Raw genomic sequence first — 10,570 nt, forward strand, 5'->3', positions numbered from 1 at the left:
AGTTTTTAAGTTTAAGTGAGTACATCCCGGGGCTCCTCAAAGCTGAATTCTGAATTGTCTTTGCTGCTGTGAAGAACATTGAACTATTGAAGCTGATATCTGATATGCATTCTTCTTGCTATTGCTGTGAAAAAATGTGTTGTTGTGCTTGGTATAAAATTCAGAATTTCTGAATCTCATTTGAAACAAGTGCTCTTGATTCATATGTGGCAATTTGCAATGTTTGTCTTAAAAATCTGAAAGCTTCAAATCTGTGATAGGCTGGTGGAGAATATCTGCTGTAATCTGCCTATTTTCTGATCAGGAACAAGAAATCAAAGTTCAGTGGAGTTATGGCAAGTGTCATATAAAAACAGAGAAGTCTAGAACTATCAAATAAGTGAATAGCATAAGGTGTTTCATTGCCCGAGACGACCAAATTTTAAGGTGGGGGAGGGGATTCTTGTTGATTAATTATTGTGAGATGGTTTTAGCTTTGAAGTGATAGAATTGAAGTGGAAATTCAGTAAACACAGTGAAGGAAAGGAAAAAAATGTGGCACATCAAAAGAGTATCAAAGGTGAAGGAAAAGTATCAAGATTTTCGGTTTGCTTTTAAATTGAAGGGGAGGTTAGCTTGATACTTTGAATTGGTTAATGACAAATGGTATTCATCTTTTACACATCCAAAATGGTCAACTCATCAAGTATATTCCTCCAATACTCTAATCTCCTCAATTTTTCATTAAATACTTTTCTTTTGCCTATTTCATTCACTTTCCTTGTTCTTTTTGCTTCCATTTCAATTCTTCATGATAATATCCTTTTGATTCATGTATGCTATGTTTTATAGTGGTGGAGAAGTAGAATATAAGCAAGCTTATGGCAGTAAAATGTTGTGAGTTGCATTGAGTGAGCTCCACTTATATGCATGCTTGAGTGTGAGAGATAGAATAGGCAAATTCCTTGTGAGATTGCAACTTGCTTAATTTTTCAATTGGATTGAAACTACCATACCTACTGATTATTGTTTGGATTGTATTCATGATTGTTTGTGATCTTTAGATGGTCTTATTTAAATTCTTTTTACTATCTTTTAGATATTGCTAGGGAATTTTCTATGGAGATGATTTTTAGTTTCTTTACTTGCATGGGACGTTCAAGACTAAGTGTGGGGGATTTGATAACCATGATTTTACTGCATTATTTTGATTCATATATGCATGGTTTGATGTTGATTTCATAGTTTAAATCATGGTTACATCATATTTTGTGCATTGTGTGTATTTTTAGACTTAATTGCAAATTATATTATTTTTGGTACTATTTGATGCTAATATTTGATTCTTATTTTGTTGGCATCAAAGGATCTTGGATTTGGATTTATTTAGACCAAAATTGGGCTCGAATCGGAGTTTAAACGACAAGATCAAGCTTTGGGTCGATTTGGGCCATTCATCAAGAATAGGAGAGATCTGGACCATCCGTTGAAGATCTGGCCGATCCAACCTAATGGGGAGCAGATATGAGCCATTGATGAAGATCCAGAAGTTTTGATCCAAATCTGAGTTCATCTAGCCATTGATCCAGGCCGAAACAATCTGGGCCGTTCAATGAAGACTGGGCCGATCTGGGCCATCCAGTGATGATCTGATCGATCCGACCTAAGGGAGAGTAGATCCATACCCTAGATCAAGATCAGTACCTTCGGATCATATTTTGGGCAAGCTTTCACCATTGATTTAGCTCCAAATCGATCTCAGCCGTCAGTTCAAATCTGAGATCTGTTTAAATGAGAAGCTACAGTGCTTCGTGTTCTTCGTCGATTCCTCCACGCACAGTAGCTTCGTCCCGGCGTGATTTTCTCCGGATTTCGACCCCTTTCTCTTCTCCAATCGATCTCTCAAGCTTCAATCTCGGTGGTAAGCTTCTCGGCGGCGACATCCCGATCATCTGGAGCCATCGGAGAGTGTTCTCTCCGGTGGAATTTGGCTCGCGGCATCTTTCTTTTCCAGCTCGATTTGGCGGTGGTCCTCCAAATCCAAGCTCCGATTCCCATCAGCAACATTCGGAGGTGGTCTTCCGGTGTTCCTGAGATTCACTCGACGTTCATCCGCGTTCCACAGCCTTCCATCAGATCCAGAGGCAGATTTCCAGATTTTTGGCATTTTCTTGGGTTTAGGGTTGTTTCAGCTCGTCGGGGGTGGTCCGTCGGTGATTTTGAACCTTCCTTGAGCTGATACGCAGCTGAGACGATCCATTAAGGTCCAAAGTTGGGTGGTTTCGACTTTGGCACTCTTGTGTGACGGCTTGAGTGTGAAACTTGTGGAATTGATTGTGAGAATGGATTGGTTTACCATTTTATTTCATTTTAGTTTTTTTTCTTACTGTTTTATAGCTTAGATAGATTTCTTTTAATGTTCGTTATATTTTTATGCAAGTAGTTAGCATTTCTTTCCTTATTGAAGCTTAGTTTAAGTTTTATTTGTGCTTGGTTAATTGTTTAGTGTTTAAGTGCTAAATTAGGTTTACATTTTGCTTTAGATCAGATTTATTTGAGTCTCGTAATTTCATCCTTAGTTTGATGTGTGTTGATGGATTTATCACAACGTAGTGTGACAATGCGTAATGATTTGCTCATTGGCACATAGTTATGTTTCACTCTTGCTTTAGATTAATTTCTTAATTGCTGTGTTTTTCCTCTGTTAGATTTAGATTTAAAGCTTTTAAACCCCCAACTCCATTTTTATATCGAAAACCCCCAAAAATAGGAATAAAAGACAATCCTAAATTACATTCTACCGTTGGTTCCTCGGATCGATCCTGGGCTCGTTACTACAACATTATTGTTTAATTAAGGGGTTCAGTGGAAAATACATTTGTATAATTTGATTAGCGGATGTGACAGATTCTCGCTTCACCAAGGAGCAGGGATCTACAGAGCAGGGTATTCTTGTTACTATGGTTGCTCAGTCGTCGATCAGGACGAAGATCCGAGAGGCACAGGCTGGTGATCAGCATTTGCAGTTCATTAGCAGTCAGATAGCTTCCGGGCAGCAGACCGAGTTTACACGAGACGACGAGGGTATTATATACTTCCGAGGCAGATTATGCGTACCTCAGTCTCATTCGGTCTTACAGGAGCTACTCCAGGAGACGCACCGCTCTCGATTTGCGATCCATCCAGGCGGGACCCGTATGTATCGAGACTTGAGGCGTTCCTATTGGTGGAACGGTATGAAGAAAGACATCGCGGATTTCGTAGCTAGATGTCTTGTTTGTCAGCAGGTGAAGGCTGAGGACCAGAGACCTGCAGGGTTACTTCAGCGGATTCCTATTCCTGAGTGGAAGTGGGATCACATTACCATGGACTTTGTGGTAGGGTTGCTGAGGACACGACGAGGCCATGACGCGATTTGGGTAATCGTTGATCGATTAACCAAATCCGCGCACTTCTTAGCGATCCGGAGGACTGGTCCTCTGGATCGATTGGCAGATCTGTATTGTCGGGAGATTATCAGACTACATGGTGTTCCGTTGAGTATCATTTCGGATAGAGATCCACGGTTCACGTCTCGTTTCTGGCAGAGTCTGTAGCAGGCCTTGGGCACACAGCTCCGTTTCAGTACATCCTTCCATCCACAGACAGATGGACAATCAGAGCGGACCATTCAGACTTTAGAGGACCTGCTGAGGTCATGTGTTATGGATTTCGGAGGCAGTTGGGAGGACCATTTGCCGTTAGTAGAGTTTACTTACAACAACAGCTTTCATTTGGCTATTCAGATGGCACCGTTTGAGGTGTTGTATGGTAGACCTTGTCGGACACCCGTCCTCTGGGATGAGGTTGGAGAGGCCCAGATGTTGGGACCTCATAGAGTTCAGCAGGATGCAGAGTTGGTCCGTACTATCAGACGGAGGATGTCAGAGGCACAGGACCGCCAGAAGAGTTATGCAGATCGGAGATGCAGACCCTTGGAGTTCTCTGTTGGCGACCATGTATTTCTACGAGTTTCACCCACGAAAGGGGTGAAGAGATTTGGCCTCAGAGGTAAGCTAGCTCCGCGATACATTGGCCCTTTCGAGATCTTGGAGAGGATCGGAGCGGTAGCTTACCGGCTGGCACTACCACCGTCCTTAGCAGGCGTCCACGATGTATTCCACGTATCTATGATGCGGAGATACGTACCTGATCCGACGCATGTGCTGACATATGTCCCAGTTCCAGTTCAGCCTGACATTACCTATGAGGAGATTCCGGTACGGATTTTGGACCGGAAAGAGCGTCAGTTACGGAACAAGACTATCCGGCTGGTTAAAGTCGGATGGCAGCATCATTCAGACGAGGATGCTACTTGGGAGCTTGAGGATGCGATTCGAACTCGATATCCCCATCTTTTCACTGGAGGTATGTGATTTAATTTACCGTTCAGCATTTATACTTTATATCTGTTGTTAGTATTTGCTGATGGTAGATAATGAAATTTGGGGACCAAATTTTTTTTAGTGGGGGAGAATGTAAAATACTGGAAAATAGGCGGATATTAATAAGGGATTTTTTCGGAATTTTTGGCAATTTTTCGGGAATTTTTCGGAGCTCGTACGGACAAGTTAACGGGGATAAAAACGGGGCGCGGAAAAGCCTGTTTGGGCTACCTATTTAAGCGAGGAAATGTTTATTTCTTAAATTCCTTTTTATTTTTATTTTATTTTCTCTTTTCCTTAATTCCTCCGCTTCTCTCCCTCGCGCACCCGAGCTCTTTCTCCCCCGTGCCCTCACCCGCGCCTCTCATCTCCCTCATTCCCGAACCCGACGCCAAAAGGAGCCCTAACCCCGGCTGTAGTGGTTCCTCCTTTCATCTTCTCCTCTTCTCGGTGAAGCCGAGGCTTTCCTCCCGACGCCACCCCATGCCCTAGCCTCTCCTCCCTCACGCGCGCCACTGCCGTTCCGACGCCAAGACACCGCCGGCCACAGGAACTCCAGTCGCCTTAGCCCTAGCCGGTGCCACCACAGTCCTCTTCCTCTACAGACTTGGTGTCTCTGTGCCCTAGCGTCGGGCCGGTCTTCTTCTCCCTACTGCCGGTGCCCTAGCCTCAGCCGCGACACCCATCTCTACGGCGACATCCGAGCATAGCCGGCCCTATCTGTGCCTTAGTGCAGACACACTTCTCTTGAGAGTGCCCTAGTGTGGAATCTAAGCCCTAGTTCTTACGCTTGCTGCCACTACCGAGCAAAATTGCTTCTTCCCTCTATTTTTCAGCGATCACCTCTGTGCCGACCACCAAACTTGTCACTGCTCTTGATCAGTCCACGGTGAGGTTCAATTGTTGGTTGGGAAATATGTAGACTCAAAGATTTGATGAATTGCTTCCCTTTTGGATTATCTACTATTTTTATTAGAATGTTGTGTTGTATTGTGGGATTGATCACTGTGGTAGTGAATGTTTTCCTGCAGCATCGTTTGATCTCCGGCAGTAGATAGATTCCAGCAGCAACCGATCCTACTTCCAACAGTGATAAACGGCTGTGAGTTTCAGGTAAGGCATAGGAATTTTATATATGCTATTGATCATGTATGGGTTGAATTAGGTTTATGTGTTGGTCAGGGATTTGCCCTAATTTAGGGTAGGAGAGTTTGTTTAACTAATTATAAGAATTTAGTTAAGTAAAAGTATGTCTATTGGTATTATAGGACTTTGACGCGAGACGAGCATCTAGACGTCGTAATTTGGACCAGATTGGACTATCCTATTGGAGGCGGGTACTTTGACTTATGTCTTTTGATATGCATAATAAAGTGTTTAACAAATAGCAATGATTGTGTTTCCCATTTATTTCGGTTGGTCACTACATGGTCTGATACATATTTGCTTGTTTATTTATTATGCACTGCATGTTATTATTTACCTGATCATACATGCTCTAGAGGTAGTGACACAACCATTTTATACATTATGTTCAGGAACTAGGGTTTATTTGATGCCCTATCTGACTTGTGTACCTTATATTTGATACATCGTCCTGTGGTACACACTTTGTATTTATTCATATGATTATTGCTGTGTTGTTCATTAGATTGCCATGTTTAGTGTCATGCATCATCTTGCATGATTACATGCTGTGCGATTGTCTGCTCCATTATTGTCGAGCACATCGCCAGTTACATGTATCTGTACACACCACCACTCATGGGTTAGTGGTACATCTGACAGGTGTGTGGCAGTTCTGTTGTTAGGCTCCGCTGGTCTGGTGACTTAGCGTGGTAGCCGGCAGACGGTTCTGCTCTGTTTGGCTCCGCTGATTTATTCATCCGCGTAGTAGCCGGCAGGCAGTTGGACTTTGTTTGGCTCCGTTGGTCCGCTCATGGGTAGTGTGACTCAGCTTAGTAGCCGGCAGAGATTCCTCCTTGTCATCGTGTACCGGGAGATGAGAGCATTACGCTCCCCCATTTATTATTTCGGGGTAGGAGTATGTGTGTACTCCGACAGCATCCCGTCCATTCGGTCACTCATCAGGGGCAATGATGTCAGAGTGCACGGTTGTCACAGCCCTACCCACTCGGACTCACCATTGTGTGTGAGATGGCTGACTGGCGTCAGGGGTGACCATGTCATTGGCATCATATGCATGATACATTTATTGTTTGTGTTTGCTGCATTTACTTGCTGCATTTATTTGGATGCATATGATTGACATGCATACAGGATTATGACACTCTCGATCTGATGACCCAGTTACCTTTATACCTTGATCCTGGTTAGTACAGTTTTTCTCCTGTTTTTGTTCCAGTTGCATTTATCCTTCTCGTATTTAGGAGACTGTACGCATGATTAGGGTTGTCTGTTATTTACTTTATTTTGCATATCAGTTGTACCTGCTGAGTGTTGGACTCACCCCGCCTCCATTGTTGTTATATTTTCGGGTTGAGGCTGTCCGGAGCAGTTCCAGTCGCTAGTCCCCATCTGCACGTAGTGCTAGTCCTTTGCTGGTCTTGAGTTGTTATTTTATCTTAGTTTCTCTATCAGACTTTGTTTTTAGTCTTGTATTGTTTTACTTATGGATATTGTATGGATTCTTATCGTTTGATGGATTTTTGGTATGATTTGGATTTATTCTACTACATGCATGCCTGGACGGCAGAAGAGGTGAGTTCTTCGGATTTGAGCTTTACGAGTGTAGTTGAGTAGGGTTGATTTCGAGTCATCTTATTACTGCGTGGTTGTGTTAGCCATAGGCTGAGAATTATATTAACTGCGTGGTGATTGTCTATTTATTATTGTGATTTATTCCAGCCGCATGTGACTGAGGTATATACTGTTGTAGAAAAGTTTCAGACTGTCCGCCGTACAGGGGAGATGCTGCCGAAATTGCTTCGGACAGGGACTCCTATGGGGCGTGACATAGACGGCACCTCCAAATTGATAGCTTTCTACACTTTTGTTAGCTTGCGCAATGGAATAATACAAAAATAAACAAGCTAAACACTAAAGGAAAGAAACAAGCAAACCGCTAACACGTTGTTTAACGTGGTTCGGAGATTAGGGCTCCTACTCTATGACGTGTCCTTGAGATGGACGATCCCGATCTGTCAGTGGATTAGCCCCCGGCAAACTCCGACTATCTCAAGTAGCTCCTTGTGGGTGGAGAAACCTCACCACAACACTCACCAACACTTGAGAACAAGTAGACTACTAATTAGGGTTTACCACCACTAATTTTGTCAGGGTTAACCAAGCTTCCAAGCCTTGGTTATATAAGTTGCGGGTTGAAAACCCCGCCTACCAATCGACTACCAAAACATGCAGTCGACTGCCCTCCGTGGAAATTCGATCGTTACATCCCAACGGCTCGATATCAATCGACTGCTAAAACTAGCAGTCAACTGCTCCACACTGACCGAGCGAACAGAAACATTCTGTTCGCTGCCAGTCGACTGAACCAGTCGACTACACTAGTCGACTGCTAAAACATGCAGTCGTCTGCTACATAACGCTACAGTACTGCTACAGTAACGCTACAGTAAAACCCTAAAACTAGGATTTTACTCTAAGTACAATCTCTCGTGCACTCGTACCCTCATGACTCACTTGACACTTCTTTGTAGCCTTGACCTCTTGCCTTCACGCTTACTTCCTTTGGCTCTCATCCCTCGGATGCATACAAGCCTGCGGCTCGCCCCCAATGTCATCCTTCGCGTATGCCTCAAAGTCGCTTCCCTTGGCCCTTGTCCTCACTGCCTTGTCCACGGTCTCTCGGATGCTCTATCCTTCACCGGACCCGAAGCCATCAACCTGAGTCACATGTGTATCCTGCAATCCTGCACAACTCAAGTACACATATCAAATACAATGGTGAACCTAACTTAAATCCTTTGCCCAAACACCAAAACACATGGTCCCACGAACCATTGGGATTGCTTCAACAGACCCACCATGAGAATGTTTCATGGATCCTTATATGAGTGTCATAAACATTCTCATGTGACTATTATTATGAATAGTCCAAAGACCTAAAGTCACTACAGTTCCCTACATAAGAAGTTGTGTGCTTTGGTATCGGCAAACATCACTTGTAACAAGGTGGACAATAAAGTCGATTACTGGGTATGCAATGAATTATGCGGAGGGATGTGAGTGATGTACATGGGATCTATCCCTTCCATATGATGGAAGCGATATCTGTGGGCCCCTTGATTAGTAGGACATAAGAAAACATGGTCATGCACAAATGAGTCAATATGAGATATTGAGCTTATTTGATTAAGTGTGTCTACTTAGAGATCAAGAAACACAAAAAGGTTGATAAGAGGATGACACAGTCTATGTCTCATTGATCAATCTAGATATCAAGGATAGAGGGACCAAGTCATACAAGATAATATCCATGGATAGGTTAGGTCAGATCTTGACTTTCTCGTCACTTGGGTAGCAATGATGCCTTGCTAGATTCCACTCATTTCTTATGTATCTAAATGTTGATTTGGATACATTGCCAACATTACGAGAAACTATTAGGCCACACACAAAGAACAAGTAGATTTGGAGATGAGTTCATATGATGAATCATTGGATTAAGTATAATCTAAATTGGACTTATTGAGTTAGACTCAATTGGATATAATTATTGGATTGAGCCCAATTCAAACTAGACTCAAGGAGTCAATATAAATTAATGAAATAGTGATTCATTATATTTGAAATTGCATGATATCAATTGAGCAAGACTCGATTGAATTGGACTTGAGTTAGACTCAAGTGGATTAGACTTGAGTTAAACTCAAGTGAATTCATTCACTAAGAGGATTAATGGAGATTAATTTATTGAATTTCGAAATTCAATGCATCATTCAATTTTTGAAATTGAATTCAAAATGAAGAGGTTCAAATGTGGTCCTTAATGGAGTGTAAATATTCATTAATGCTCATTAAGTATTTTCATTGGATGAAAATACTTAAGAATTTTTTTCTCCCATTTTGGTGTACTTCTTTATTCTCCTTCCTCTTTTCTTCTCCTCTAGTCAGAGACCTCCTATCAAGGTTGCTAGCACAACCTTAGGTGGTTGCCTTCTCCACTTTGTGAGTTTATGAGACAAACGAACATTTGTTCATGTGGATACCATAGAGGCGTGAACGTATGATCATACTGAGATCCAAGCTATCTGGAGTTCGTGTGCACGCATCAAAGTTATACTATCATGATATAAACTTAGTATAGATTGTAACATGTCTTTCCCTTCACATGGATTTTCTGGAGGAACTAGAAGTTTTTCGCTCCGCTTAAACGTATTTAGCACCCTAGTTCCTTACAATACTTGACTATGTTAAATTCAAGTCAAACTAGCAGACATCTTCACTAAACCCTTACCTAAACTTGAGTTTAATACACTTAGAAGACAATTAGGCATGTGCACAGTAGAATATGTCGCTTTACAACTAACTGTTGGTGTAATTTGCACTAATGGTCTAACTCAGATTTTGATGAATGACAAGTGAGTTAAGTTAGGTGTTATTATGGTCTAATTACTTTTCCAAGTATGTAGGAGTTGATAGGTTTAGAGGACCTAACACCAGGATAAAACTCAACTAGGTCTGAGGACCCGATAGTTGGTACGAAGCCCAAATAGGTAAAAGGGCTGACCTGATATCTGACGGGAAGTCTGGCTGGGACCGTGGGGCTTGATAGCTGACCAAAGTCTAGTTAGGTCTGAGGACTTGACAACGGGCGGGATGACCTGGTGGGTCAAGAGGCTAGTCAATCGATTAAGTTGGTAAGTGAAGTTAAGTCACTGGAGGAGAATGACTCAATGAGGACACATTCCGGCTGAGGGACAATAGGTGTTGGTCCAATCTAGGTCCATTTTGAATCCCTAAACTGAGACATTGACTAGTTCCTTGTCTTAGGAGAACAGGAACTAATTATTACTGCTTATTACTGTGCTAACACTGTTTTGTAGGTTATTATTTGGTTTATTGGACTAACACGTTGTCAGGACAAGAAGAGCGCAAAAAATGACTCGGGTGAACAGTACTCGAGGCTCCTTCTAGGAGATGGATAAATTAAAATAAAATAAAATACAATACAATACAATACA

This window comes from Zingiber officinale, chromosome 6A (genome assembly GCF_018446385.1).
Source record: "Zingiber officinale cultivar Zhangliang chromosome 6A, Zo_v1.1, whole genome shotgun sequence".
Lineage (NCBI taxonomy): Eukaryota > Viridiplantae > Streptophyta > Magnoliopsida > Zingiberales > Zingiberaceae > Zingiber > Zingiber officinale.